General features: G+C 31.6%; 1 protein-coding gene across 1 annotated transcript in view; it reads left to right on the top strand.

Annotated features, from left to right (window-relative positions):
• Positions 1 to 16408, top strand: part of LOC114342607 (disco-interacting protein 2) — a 1011532-nt gene that overhangs the window by 170723 nt on the left and 824401 nt on the right. The gene's annotated exons all lie outside the window — the stretch shown is intronic.

Here is a 16408-nt window from a genome sequence, read left to right on the forward strand (position 1 = left end):
GACAGCTGACATGTACACTAAAAATATTTTAGAAGATCATGTTTGCAATTTGCTAGCCATATCGGATAACGAATTCGTGTTAATGCACCTAAACGGAGATCTTCATGTATGTCGGTAGAATAGTGAATACTTGCCTTGATGAGATTCAATTTAAAAATTATATTGGCCACCATAATATATAGCCCATATTATTATCAAATTTAAATCCGATTGTACCATTTATAAGATACTTTAAAACATCGCATTCGGAGAAGAAATCATATATTTCTGTGACACTGGGGGCAGCACAAATATTTCATTTCATATGTTAATTTTAAAATAAGCAATATTTTTGTCCATGAGTGTAACATAATTCACTTTAATTAAATTTAAGCAACAAACAAGGTTATTTTTTTGTGAAATGATAGTTTCTAAATGTAATCCGAGTAACTGCTCCTCCTCCTCTATATTTTCTCATTCGTAAGGATGTAGTGTTATCATGTAATTTTTTTGACTGTTTCTGTACAATCATTATGCTTCTGTGCGTTTTCTTTTGCTTCGAAGAATGAGTAACCAGTCTTGTTTTTTATTGGGTCTGTCTATCGTGTTGGAGATATTCCTATAGATATTTTACCCGCTACGGTGCCTTCAACTATCATTTGTTCCATGCCTTTCCTCCTTCTAGTTATATGTCCAGAATATCTCAGTATATTTTGTTTGATAGTTGTGGTGATTCTAGTTTTTATATTGTTCTTCTAGTATTGAATTAAGACAGGGAGATTCATTGAGCCCTACGCTCTTCAATTTAATCATGGATGAAATTATCCAAAGCGTCAACAAAGGAAGAGGATACGGAATGGGAAACAAAGAAGTAAAAATACTCTGTTACGTAGACGACGTAATAGACGCAGAGGATACATAATGTGAAACAAAGAAGTAAAAATGCTCAGTTACGCACTTTACTTTTTACTTTTTCGTGTCTGGATCCGACTATAGTTTTTCTGCCCAGTATCGGGCTACGTCTACACCCTTTGTATTTGTGAGCCATAAATCATCGAGGGTGCACTGTGATGGGCAAAGTCTGCATACTCTCAGGTGGTCCACGTTCTGTATTTCCCCACATTCGCAAAGTGCGTCGTTATCTGTCTTGATGCTCCATTTAATAAGGTTCTGTTTTACAGGGGCAACACCTGTACGTATGCGGTTGAGTGTCCGCCAGGTTCTCCAGTCCAGGTTCATTCCTCTAGGTCGTTCTAGATGAAGGGGGAACAGTTCGGGTGGTTCGACGCTGACATTTTTCATAAACCTTTTCCTTGATTTAAGTCGGCTGGTTCCTGGCGGTTCGTTAAACCCGTATAATTGGTGCCTTTCATCGAAAGTTTACCTGAACTTCTCCACATATTGTGAGGCACATCTACGGTCGTCTGGTGATGCGAATCCAGCTGCCCGGTACAGTAGGGGCAGAGGGGTAGGCTTCATACAACCGGTAATTATTCTACATGTTTCATTTAACGCCTTGGTGGCTTGTTGGACGGACGTGTCTAGATCTACCCCAAACGGGACAAGCATATTCCCCTGTTGAGAAACATAAGGCCTCAGGTGTTGAGTTTAAGACCTGGGGGTACTATTACCTAGACGACGCAATAGTGATAGTACAAGATGAATATAGTCTGCAAGTATTAATCCACAGTTTTAACCAAGAGCAAAAGAATTTATATGACAATTTCATCTTAGAAAATTTAAACAATAGTAATCAATAAAGAACCATCAAATGTAAAATAGAAATTGATGGCATCAGTATTGAACAAGTAATGGAAATAAAGTACCTTGGAATTACATTGTCCAGCTACGGAGACCTGGACCAAGAAGTGAGAAGTAAAGTACAAAAAGAAAATGTACTGGCAGGATGCCTTAATAAAGTTAAGTACATATTATAATATACAGTGTGTTTGGTAAAGAATGGGCCATAGGACCTTAGATTCCTGAGCTTAAAATATGTCGATGTAAGCTAACTTACCTTAGAACGAAATTTGATAATAACCGAAATACAGGGTGTCAAAGTTAAACTTTTATTTTATCGATTCTTGAATATTTTCTGCGAAACATGGGATAATCACACGAAATTTGGTAGGCGGGGGATTTTTGGACGAGAAATCTAAATTCGCTACCAAACATGATTTATTACCCAGAGGGCGCCACAAACGCCTTTCAGCACTCATTTAATACGTTCTATTTTTTTTACTACCCACTCTATATACATTTTGAATTAAAACTTTTATTCTCTTAATATTTTTACTTAAAAATGGTATACTACATTCATCTCGCTAAACTCAACCGTTTTCGAGATAAACGCAGTTTAAACTGCGATGCAACATAATTTTTTAGCATAATATCATTGTACTTACACCCGAAAAATAAACTTAAAACCATAATAATTACCAAAAACGTATTGCAAATTCCTTTAAATGGGATATGCAATGCAATGACATAAATATGAGAACTTGCACAATTATTATGGTGTCAAGTTTATTTTTCGGGTGTAACTACAATGATACTATGCAAAAAATTATGTTGCACCTCAGAATTAAAATGCGTTTATCTCGAAAACAGTTGAGTTTATCGAGATGAATGTAGTATACCTTTTTTAAGTAAAAATATTAAGAGAATAAAAGTTTTACTTCAAAAAGTATGTAGAGTGGGGAATAAAAAATTTGAACGAATTAAATGAGCGCTGAAAGACGTATGTGGTGCCCTCTGGGTAATACATCATTTTTGGTGTCGAATTTAGATTTCTCGTCCCAAAAAACCCCAACCTACCAAATTTCGTGTTGGTATCCCATGCCTGTCAGGAAATATTCAAGAATAAATAAAATAAAAGTTTAACTTTGACACCCTGTATTTCGGTTATTATCAACTTTCGTACTAAGGTAAGTTAGCTTAAATCGACCTATTTTAAGCTCAGGAATCTAAGGTTAAGCTATGGCCCATTTTTACCAAACACCCTGTATATAATATACAAATACAATACAATATACTTTATAAACATTAGAAAATTTGAAAAGAAACATTGAAACGACTGAAAGATAAAGTTTATACAAACAAAAAATCAAAACGATTCTTGTAAAAATGAGCCATCCATGATGCGCCAAAAGTGAAGGGTTTAAAAGTAAAGCGATTCTTACCCTCTAGATTTTATTATCAAAAACTTAATTCACAACTACACATTTATAAAAGGCGCAATACCTCCGGTTCTTACCAACGAAAATTGATGTTCTTTTTGCAGTTAATACTTGTTATGGGTTGGTATGGAAATTTAACGACAAATACTAAATTCGTATTTGGCGTCATTCAAAAATCATGACGCGAGTGATAAGCTTGTGGTATACCGTATACATCTGTATCGGTAGAGTAGGGAGGATGAGTCAAGTCCCACAGCACATAGGCCACAATTGATCCATTGTGCATCCTCCCAGGGAGTTGTCGTCCTTAGTTCATTATCCATCCTGCCATTTCCAGGAAGGCGGACACATCACCAGGTGACATCTCCCCTATGTCGGCAGGTGTTACACCGTACACATATTATACTTTCACAGTAAACTTGATCCTGAATTTTCTACTGTTTGACTGGTTTCAGGGTGATTTCATCTACAGATCCCGAATTTTAAATAATTAACTGGGTTAGGTCGTTTCAACCCTAGAGGGGTGATTTATGAAGTTTTTCTTAAAAATAAATGCGACACATGCTTTTATAGTAAAACTAAATATAAATAGATTCCAAATTTTCTATCATTGGCTAGCTTCGGGGTGGTTTCAACACTATAGGGGATTTTTAAATTTTTTTCAAAAATTATGGTACATACGACACGTATGTTTTTATAATAAAACTAAGTATAGATTCCGAATTTTATATTATTAGTTGGGATGGGGGTGGTTTCAACCCTTTTGGGGTTGATTTGTTCAGTTTAAAAAAAGTAGAGTGCGTCACATAGACTTTTTGGCCTCATAGTACTTTTTCGACAATCCAGTTGTTATCGAGATATTTTGAACATTTGTAAAATCCAACACATAGTTTTAAATGGTTTAGTAAGATTATAGAAACCTGGTAATAATACTGTGAAAATAATATTCTACAGTGTGTCTGCGTAACTTGGAACCATATGGGAAACTTTTTTATTATCAATTTTACGAAAAAAAGTTATTCTTTATAAACTGCTCTGCATGGTCTAGAACCTAAGATTCAATTATCAGATATAAAATTTTATCAACAGTATACGAGGTATGTCAAAAAATATAAATTTCGCTCAAGAGGAAAGTACCTTTATATTTCACAATATCGAATATAGTTGGAAAGAAAATTTGTTTGGAATTAAAAATTATGTTTTAATATGTAATTACATCCTTCTAATTGAAAAAAAAGGTATTTGATTTTTTTTTAAATTGCGGATACCCAACATAATCTTCATTACGATAACTCAGGTATTATTAATTTTACGAAAAAAAGTTATTCTTCATAAAAGGGTCTACATAATATAACAACTAAGATTCAATTATAAGATATCAAATTTTATCAATTTTATACGAGGTATGTCAAAAAATATGAATTTCGCTCAAGAGTAAACTACCTTTATTTTTCACAATATTGAAAATTGTTATTTTAAAAAGTTATTCGTAATTGAAAACTGTGTTTCAATCTGCAATTACATCCTTCTAATTGAAAAATAAAGATTCTGTACTCTTGAGCGAAATTCATATTTTTTGACATACCTCGTATAAAATTGATAAAATTTGATATCTTATAATTGCATCTTAGTTGTTAGACTATGCAGACCTTTTTATAAACAATAACTTTTGTTCGTAAAATTAATAATAACGGAGTTATCGTAATAAAAATGATGTTGGGTATCCGTAATTAAAAAAATATTCAATTTTTTTTTCAATTAAAAAAATGTAATTGCATATTATAACATAATTTTTAATTCTAAACAACTTTTCTTAATAACAATTTTCGATATTGTGAAATATAATGGTACTTTCCTCGTGAAATTCATATTTTTTGACATACCTCGTATACTGTTGATAAAATTTGATATCTGAAGATTAAATCTTAGGTTTTAGACCATGCAGAGCACTTTATGAAGAATAAGTTTTTTTCGTAAAATTGATAATAAAAAAGTTTCCCATTTGGCTCCAAGTTACGCGGACACACTGTATAATCTTACCCACATATTCTAATATGTGTTGGATTTTACAAAATTTGTAACTGTTCAAAATATCTCGATAAAAACTGGCGAATAGAAAAAGGACTAAGAGGCAATACAGTTTTAAAAACATTGTGATTAACTAATGTTACCACAATAATAATTTAATTAGAACGTACACAAATATTGGTGGGAGGGGGTTAAGGGAGCAAAACCCCCATAAAATTTTTATGGAGTGCACAAATGTCACTGTTGTTTTGTTAGGATTTTCCTGCCATAAGAATGGCACACATCCATTTTCAATAACAAATCTCTAATAGTTTTCGATATATTGGGAAAAATCTCTTTTCATTTTGTATCTTCAAAGGGCTGTAACTTTATTTATGTGCACGTTTGTACTAAGGTAAGTTAGATTCAATCGAACTATGTTTGGTCCCAAAATATGTAACTTCATTTATGATCTGCTTTTTTGTTACACTCTGTATATTATTTTTCTTCAGTTGTTTTCGTCGATTGGTTTCGAATTTATTGTTGTGATCATTACTTTTATTCAAAATGTTCAATATTAATATTGCGGTAAGAACGAGTTTTTGTTGTTTTTGTAAGTCCAGTTGCACCAACAAATAAACGTTTGATTTTTTGATTTGGATTGTCCATTTATTTTAAAATATGTTGCACCAACCATTACATTTAAATACACATGTATACATAAAAGTATACACGTACCAATGAGTACATTTAAAACATATTGAAAATTTAGACACGTGACAAAATTTTGCATTTTGCACCTTTCCCCTTAACAAATATTTCACTTTGCAGTAAACTAATGTAATCTTATTTGCAGTAAACTAATGTAATCTTATTTGCAGTAAACTAATGTAATCTTATTAAGAAGATTGTATACTGTATATTACGAGTTTATTTTTATGTGCTTAATCTCCGTATTTGCCACTATTGATTTTGAGATTTTCATATCACCACCAAAGGGCAATACGTTCATATTTATTTCAGCAATTACAGAGATTTATATAACGTTTGGCCATTAATTCGGTAACATTAAACCTCCAATCCGGTTTTATTAACCCAGGTTTATAGAGCCGGCCAATTTGTACGTTTGACTGTGCATGCCAACTCTCAAAATTGCACATTATATCAGGCATTAAGCTAATACCCTTTTACCGACCGAGGCCCTCCTGTCTAGTCATCCCCAATATACCAAATCAATTCATTTACCGAATACTTCTCTTACTAAATTGTAGTATGAACATGAAAAAATACTTAGCGTAAAAGATCTGTCGCTTCTATTTATAAATTTATTAGGTCAAATAGCGAAATAAAATAATTTTATGCAAAATATGCTTTTCCAAATACTTTGTGAAAATAATTTAGATTAATGAGTGGGTATTCGTGTCGGTCTGAGAGTGTGCTCTGATAGACTGTCAGAGCCAGTTCTCATCCTTGCCACAACCAATCTGAGACATGAAACACCAACTTATACACATACAGACGTACAAGCAGAAAATACACATACGCCATCTTCAATCGGAGCATCACTAGGCAGCCGCACCTCAAATGACTTTGAGAACTCTGGAGGATTGTAGCTTTTGGTCAGCATTTCGTCCCAACTCATGTGAATAAAATGGGCATGGAAACCGAAGGAAATAGAGATTGTCCAGAAGAGGACGTAGAAATGAGTCTCTTTTCAGTCTACAAATTATCTAAATTATTATTAAGTATGGGACAGAATCCTCAAATTAATTTAAGGTAAATTGCAGCTGATACAAACATTGCTAAAAGGTCTGTTTTATGTGTATTAAAACAGGAAATATCATCTGTATAAAATTTATAATGTCCAAGACATCGATAAGGTCCTGGACAGTAAGGGGTGGTAATCACAGATGACAACCTCATAGAAAAATAGGTGCATAAGCTGCGGAGAATATAGCATAATAGTCCCTATCATCATTATTAAGATCTAAGCTGCTAAAAAGAAAATCTAAAATTAAGTGAAACATGGACTCCATCAACGGGAAATAAATAAGCTGCTGGTATTTGAAAGGAATGTTCTCAGAATGATATTTGGCCCTCAAAGAGATGAATTGACAGGAGAGTGGAGAAAGCGCGGTAATGCTGAGTTGGTGACTCTGTATGGTACCTACTGAAAACATCGCCACTTTAACCCTGTTATATTATGTTCAGTTACATTTTTTACTTTTGTTTTTTCTCCCTTCCATTTGTTTGGTTTTCTGTCTTGCAGTTTTATTCCCAATATGGATCTTTCCATTTTTCTCTGAGTTATTTCTATTTTGTTTATGTTGGCCTTTGTTAATGTCTATGTTTCTGGGCCATACGTCAGAACAGGGAGGATGCACTAATCAAATACACGGGTTTTTAGGTACTGTTGTATCTTTGTGTTTTTTTTTAGTAGCCATCTTAACTCTCCAAACGCTGCCCACGCCAATCTGATTCTTGTTTGTACTTCAATTGTTTGGTTCTCTTTATTAGCTTTGATTATTTGACCCAGGTATACACACACCCAAACTTATATGGAATCATCTGATATTTCTTAGTAGTTCGTGCGAAGTTTAAAAAACGAACACACGAAGTCAAACAATATTTATTTTAAAGCAATTAAATAACAAATACATAACAATTAAATAAAACAATAAAGTATATAACAAACAAATTGAAAGTAGTAGTTTTAAAGTGAATATCATACAAAATCTCAATGTAAAACGAATAATGTTTAAATTGTTTTTATTTTTTTTTTATTTTGTGGTAGTCAGTGTTATCACCTCTAGTCCTTATGCAAGCTTCAGTTTGCGTGGGCGCGCTCCTAATCAAATTATCAACATTTTGTTGTGGAAGGTTGCTCCATCCTTTAAGAGCAGCTTGTACTAGCCGTGCGGTGTTTTGTGGATTATCACGGCGAGTTCTAATTTTTCTTTTAAGCATGTCCCACAAATACTCTATAGGATTAAGCTCGGGTGAGCAAGCAGGCCACTCCAAACAAGGGATACCTTCTGCTTCAATGTCTGTAGTCACTCTAATGGTATGTAGAGGTTCATTATCTTGCAATAAAATTAAATTTTCTCCTGTTGCACCTCTCCAGAGCCTGACTACAGGTTATCAACATACCTGTGAGCAGTTAAAGTTGATTGGATGAAAATTAAAGGAGTTTTTTTACGGGTCACAATTCCTCTCCAGAACATTACACTTCCCTTTGTATATTTGTGAACAGATCTGACAGTTTTCGTTCTTGCTTGTCTTCATCGATCTCTAAGTATACGATTTCGTGGGTCATCTGATTTTACACAAATCCTGACTTTTTTTGAAAATAGCACATTTTGTCAATTCAAAATGTTCCAGTTTTGGTGGTGAAGACACCAATTTAGGCGATCAATCTTGTGCTGCCTGGATAACTCGGGAACCCATAATTGTCTCCTGCTGTATACTTCTTGGTACGAACTCTTCTTCTTATCGTTTTAACTGAAATAGTTACACCTGTAGCTTCCAAAAGCTGCCTTTGGAGATGCAGGTGAGAAATGGTTGGGTGTCTTCCAGCTAATTGGACAATTAAACGAACGTGGAGAGCCGTTATTACTTTTGGCGACTTTTCCTTGCTTTATTTTTGAGCTTTCCTAGTTCCTGTTAACTAGCATAGGTTTTGGACAGAACGCCCTGTATTACGCCTAGCTCTACAGCTACGTCCCTCTGAGATCATTACTTTCTTCACAAGACCAATAATCTTTCCTCGTTGTAAGTTCTACAACCTTATGAGGCTTGAGGCATGAGGCTTATTTTCGTTTTTGGACTCAAAAGTTAGTTTATTTATTTTCGTTCAATTTGCAACTCAAGCAATATGCCGTACCGAGCTGTACTATCCGATTGTTTTATATATTTGTTTATTTTTAATAAAAACCTTTATTCTTCGCAACAATAACAAGTTTTTTCAAAAGAAATAAATATTACTTTGAAATACATGGTGATTCCATATAAGTTTGGGGGTGTGTATATATTCGTCAACAACCTCAATATTTACGTTATTTATATTTATTCTATCATGATTTTTGTTTTACTCATGTTCATTTTTAATCCTATCTTCTCTGATGCTTGTGCTAGTTGAGTCAACATTGTGCCTAGTTCTTCTTGGTTGGTTGTAATAAGAACAACATCATCGCAATATCTGAGGTGATTGAGTTTCTTTCCGATTATGTTGATACCCATGTCTTCCCATTCCAGTTCTTTAAAGACGTCTTCCAAAGCTAAGGTGAAGAGGTTTGGGGATATTACATCTCCTTGTCTTACGCCTCTGCGGATTGCTATGGGATTAGTTTTGTTTGTTTTATTTTCCCATTCGACTGTCATAGTTGCTGTTTTATAGATGTTATGTAAGAGTTGTCTGTACCTGGAGTATAGGGCTTTTCATTCACAGTCATTTGTTTCGAGCTTATATAAAATATTTCTATATTATATAAAAATTAATCTTATTAATAATAAATAAATTTAAATGATTTATTTATTATTATTTATTTATTTATATTTGTTTTTAATTTTAATTATATATTTTATTGTTAATAATAGAATTATATATAATTAAATATTTTAATAGAGAATATAATAATTTTATCCTACTAACTTAATAAATTTAATTAATATTATGTATATATTTTATATATATTATAGCTTCTGTCATAAATATGTCGTATAATCCGTGTATATTAATATTATCCACATATTGTACAACATATGACGGAAGCTCGAAACAAATGACAATCGATGAAAAGCCCTATATTCTGCTGTTATCTAAACTTGTTCTATCGCCCATATCTCGACACTATCGAACGCTTTTTCATAGCCTACAAAGGCTAAACATAATTTTTTATAATTATTATTCTAATAAAGAGTTTGTATATTTGTGAGAGTAGTGAGATAGGTGGTCTGTAGTTTTTAAAGTCTCTTTATAAGGTTTATATTACTGAATATACCATTGAACAATATTTTAAATGAGTTAGCGTGCGACCCCTATTCTCGTTTTAAAAAATCATCGTTTACGTCATCACTTGCAGATGGATAACGTAACTAGTATGATAAAATGCCAAAAAGAATCCTAATTTAAAACTAAAAATCGATGTGTTTCGGAACTTGTTTCCAAAATCGCCAGTTCACGAAAAGAGTATATTGTGCAACAAGTGCAGAAAGGTACTAATTTCTCACGAGTATGAAAAGTTGCGGTACGAGCGCAAGCGAGTGCCGCAATTCAAACGAGTGAGAAATTACCTTTCTGCACGTGTTACATGCTATACTTTTTCTACAACCACAGTTTTTGCTAAAAATAAAAATCACAATTTCCAAACGAAGATTTATTATAATAATAAATTATAAATTTTAAACTGTATTTAGTTAATGCTAATCAATTTAAATTCCTTATACGTAAACAAACAGAAATCAGTTAAAAAATTAATGAACTGCCTTAATTTGTTTGAATTTAAACTATTTTAAATAATTATTATAAAATAATGTCACATTTATGCAGACGCAGATTTCCAATTATACCTACTTCATTCGACGTATCTTGCTGAGGTTGCTAAATCCTTTTTGGCTAATTGATAATTATAAAAGGTTTATTAAGAATAAAATTGTAAAATAAAACAGTTGCAACATTCATAATTTAATTTCTATACGATAATTAAGTATAATAACTGTCTTACAGGTGATATATTTGTCTACACTCTACACTTTAACCACAGATGTAAACAGAAGATATAAAGTTACTCAGAATGAGGTAGTCATTTGTAGAATACTAAATTTAAAGTTAAAAAATATTGTGTTAAATTAGCGAATTTTCTAGATTTCTCGGACATGAGATGTAGTTAAATCGGTTATTTTTTGAAAAGTACTATCAAATCTAATATCTCAAATAAAACATTTTCATCAAAACATGTTATAATTATATTTTTTGTGGAATGTAATGGTACTGTACAGAAAAGAACTTTCCGGCACAGAAACGTCACTTTTTTGCACACTAATGTCATATATCATATACTGTGAGAAAATGTCAAGTTTCTTAACATAAAACTGTGCCGAAAAGTGCATTTTGAATAGTGGTTGTAGAAAAAATCAATTTATTTGCTAATTTTTGCCCTCTCTGTACATGTATATAATTGTGGACAAGAATCTGATTAACAAGGAGCAGATCGGGAGTACTGACTCCGTAGGTTTATCAGAAATTAACCTAAATAACATTTAACCTTAATTCCCCGATTTACATTGTCACAAAATTTGAGAAGCACTTCCATTGATCTATAGAAATTAATTTTGGGTTTTACAAACATAACGGATGTCAGTAGAGGGTATTAGTTTAACTGACGTTCTCATTTGATAACGCTGGCTTAGTGATTAAAATCACTACTGAATTTAAATTGTCCCTGAAATAAGGCATGATAGAGCTCCGAAATTATTCTTGCGGATGAATTATTTAACATTAGTAATTTATTAAATTATCTTTTTCTGGTTATTTTAACAGAAAAATAAATCGTTCTTCTTTATTCTATTTTGTCTCACTAATATATCTCAAGAAGAATTCGTGAATTGTGGATCATAATATAATATCACAATTAATATCAATACCATCATGTATAAATGTATATTTATATCGATCTTACTATATGTATACAAAATATACTACATACATGCGAAACTTTCGTTGCACGTCATATTTCAGGTGTATAGGTATATTTGAAATTGTATACAGGGTAGCGAGAATGTATGGAAACACGGTAATTTCTCGGAAACCGCTAGACCGATTATTTTTATAGATTTTGGTGGGTAAGGGTCTTTTAATGCGGCCGATATTATAGTGCTAATTACATTGTTGTCAAATATTTCGTTTTTCTGGAAATCTAATGAACTTTGTTATTTTAAATGGAACACCTTGTATATTTTTTACGTTTTGAAGTCCTTACGAAATAGTGATTATTTTTCATGTTATATTCCCTATACCTAAATGCCGTAATTTCGGAGTTATTAGTACATTTATAGAAATTACCGTGGAAACACGGTAATTTCTCGGAAGCCGCTAGAACGATTTTTATAAATTTTGGTGGGTAATGCGGCCGATATTATACTGCTAATTACATTTTTGTCAAATATTTCGTTTTTCTGGAAATCTAATGAACTTTGTTATTTTAAATGGAACACCCTGAAATAGTGATTATTTTTCATGTTATATTCCCTATACCTAAATGCCGTAATTTCGGAGTTATTGCTACATTTATAAAAAAAATTTAAATAAATTATAAAAATTAATTTTTTTTGCCCGGGTAGACATTAATTTTAGGTTCTTTAGATCATTGGGAACAAAATAGGTTTTTTGTAATTTTCTTGTAAAGTTCTGTTTTCGAGTTATAAACAATTTAAAACTGAAAAAAATTGAAAAATGACGATTTTCAAGGTTCAAAAACACAAGAAAAAAATTAATTTTTGAAATTACGAGGTACCTAAATTGAAGTTCAAACTTTCTTCTATCAGCTACCTATGAGAATTTTTGCCACGTTTTATTCCCAAACATTGTTTTTTGAAGCGCATATGAGAGGACGGGCGATCGGGCTGCATTAACAACTAAAAAAACAATGTTTTAAAATGAAATAAGACCAAATCACTTGTCGGTATCTGATACAATAAGGTTTGTACTTAAATTTAGGCTCTTCGCAGTTTTAAAAATAATATTTTTACTTGTGTTTTTGAACCTAGAGAATCGTCAGTTTTCGATTTCTTTCAGTTTTAAATTGTTTATAACTCGGAAACGATTAACTTTAGAAGAAAATTATGAAATTCCTTTTTTGTTCCCAATGATCCAAGGAACCTAAAATAATGTCTACTCAGACCGAAAAAATTAATATTTATAATTTGTTTAAAATTTTTTTTAATAAATGTAGTAATAACTCCGAAGCTACGGCAATTAGGTATAGGGAATATAACATGGTAAATAATGAGTATTTCTTAAGGACTTCAAAACGTAAAAAATATAGAGGGTGTTCTATTTAAAATAAGAAAGTTCATTAGATTTACAGAAAAACGGAAAATTTGACAACAATGTAATTACCAGTATAATATCGGCCGCATTAAAAGACCCTTATCCACCAAAATCTATAAAAATCGTTTTAGCGGTTTCCGAGAAATTATCGTGATTCCATACTTTCTCGCTACCCTGTATATTTGAAATATAAAAGGTGGAATTAATCAGAATTTTAAGAGAAGACCACTTACTTTATAATTTAAATTTAAACTAGATTCCGCTAGTGGTATTTCAAAAAATAATTATTTTAAATTCTGGTAGCTTGAATATGAAGCTAGCGGAATCGCTCCTATTAAGGTGGTTTTGGGGTGAAAATTATTAGGGCGGTAATAAATTCATATACACCTAGTAGAACACTGTGTTATTTCACTTTTTTCTTAATTCTGCTAGCTCGGAATCTTAAGCTAGCTAGAAAGTATCTTCTTCGTATACAATAATACTACTACCCTGCTCTATTGCTAAATTGTTCTAGAGATAATAAAAGATATTTGCTTCTTATTCTGGTATTATCCTCATCTGTACATCTTGGTAGATGTCTTACATTTTCATATACAGGGTGTTTCATTAATAATTGTCCATATAGTAACTGGAGAAACCTTAGCACAAAATACTAAGATTTAACCTAAAACACTTAAATAAAATGTTGTTCCTTACTGAGTTACAGGGTGTTTTATCTAAAAATTTAAAAACTATTTTTGCTCAGCATTTTAAAACTTTACAACGTATCCTTTTCATACTTGGCAGGTAGTATAGATACTGTACAAACTACTTAATTATGTTAAACAAACCTTACTGGCTATTACCAGATGCGTACGACAGGGAAAAGTGAATGGTTGACCCTTTCCAAATTCTACGCCACTGGCGGAATTGCTATTTTAGTTCAATTTTTGGGTTCTTCAATACTTTCTATGAAAATAATATACTCTTCATTCGTAACGATAAAGTCATTAGTTTTCGAGATTTTTTAAGTTGAAAATGAAACGACACGGCTATTTTGATTAATGTATTGTAACGCTTCACTTTTAATTTGAAATATCTCGAAAACTAATCATTTTATCGTTACGAATGAAGAGTATACTATTTACATAAAAAGTAATGGAAAATCAAAAAATTACACTAAAATAGCAATTTCTTCAGTGGCGTAGAATTTGGGAAGGGCCAACCAGCCACTATCCCCTGTCGTACGCCTCTGGTAGTAGCCAGAAACGTTTATTTATCTTAATTTAGTAGGGTGTACAGTACCTACACTATTTCTGCCAAGTATGATAAGGATACGCCAAATAGTTTTAAAGTACTGGGTACAAATAATTTTTAAATTTTAATCATATGAATCATATCATAAATAATTAATTAAAATAACTGTGCCGTTTCATATTTAACTTCAAATATCTCGAAAACTAATGACTTTATCGTTACTAATAACGATTATATTATTTACGTAGAAAGTATTGGAGAATCTAAAAATGACACTAAAATAGTAATTACTCCAGTGGCGTAGAATTTGAGAAGGGTCAACCATTCACTATCTCCTGTCGTACGCCGCTGGTAGTAGCTAGAAACGTTTGTTTTTCATAATTTAGTAGGGTGTATAGTAGTCGCACTTTCTGCCAAGTATGAATAGGATCCGTCTAACAGTTTTAAAATGCTGAGCAAAAATAGTTTTTAAATTTTTAGATAAAACACCCTGTAACTCAGTAAGGAATTACATTTTATTTAAGTGTTTTAGGTTAAATCTTCGTATTTTGTGCCAAGGTTTCTCCAGTTACTATATGGATAATTATTAATGAAACACCCTGTACATATCTCGTTTTACTAGCATTTAAACATAGCCCAAAATACATTATGATTATTTTTTAATAATTGTATTCTGTTTTTGTTTTATTTAATATAAAAGTAAACTGTATTCAAAACAGTATTATTTGCCAAACATCATTCGGTATACTAATAAACATTTATACACATAATTGGATAACAGGAAAATAGCGACTCAAGCTACACTTATGAACCAAATATTTTTAAAATTTTCGAGAAATTATTATACACGAAATTCAAAAACTGTTCTATTTGTTTATACAGTGAGGACGTTTGTGTTAGAATAAATTCATTTTTTCGAGAATGGGCGACTTTGGAGATAAATCCCGAAACAGATCGATTTTTATTTTTAAATTATAATTTTTTGGCATACCTATATATCATACTAGTGACGTCATCCATCTGGGCGTGATGACGTAATCGATGATTTTTTTAATGAGAATAGGGGTCGTGTGATAGCTCATTCGAAAGATTATTAAATTCTCTATTCAGTAATATAAACATTAACATAATTATTTATACAGGGTGCCCAAAAATTTTTTTTTAATTAAATTAATTGAGACCAAAAGAAGAATATATGTGTGTAATTTATTTAATGCAAAATACATTTTACTGCTGTCAGACAACAGAAAAAAATGTTAATTTAAAAAATAGACGTTGTTTCTCGCTTAAATTAAATATTTAAACTGCTAAGAGGCAGGCGAGTGGCAGCTTTAATATTGAATTTAAGCGAAAAACAATATTTATTTATTAAATAAACATTTTTTCCTCTTTTCGGACAACAGTAATATAAATATAAAATGTATTTCGAATTAAATAAATTATGTACATTCTTCCTAATGTCTCGATTAATTTAATTGAAAAAAATTTTTTGGGCGCCCTTTATAATATTAATGATTATACTAGTGAATAGCGCATTGAATAACTTTTCGAATAAGCTATCACACGACCCATATTCTCATTTAAAAAATCATCGATTACGTCATCACGCCCAGATGGATGACGTTACTAGTATAATATACAGTATGTCCCTGTAAGTTGTATCCATATGGAAAACTTTTTTATTATTAATTTTACGAAAAAAAGTTATTCTTCATAAAAAGCTCTGCATGGTCCAAAACCTAAGTAATCAACCATCAGATATCAAATTTTATGAATATTATACGAGGTATGTCAAAAAGTTTGAATTTCACTCAAGAGTAAAGTAGCTTTATTTTTCGCAATATTAAGAATTGCTATTATGAAAAGTTGTTTGGAATTAAAAACTATATTCTAATATGCAATTACATCCTAATTGGAATTTTTTTTTTTTGAAAAATTATGGATAACTATCATTATTTTC

This window comes from Diabrotica virgifera, chromosome 8 (genome assembly GCF_917563875.1).
Source record: "Diabrotica virgifera virgifera chromosome 8, PGI_DIABVI_V3a".
NCBI classification, from domain to species: Eukaryota; Metazoa; Arthropoda; class Insecta; order Coleoptera; family Chrysomelidae; genus Diabrotica; species Diabrotica virgifera.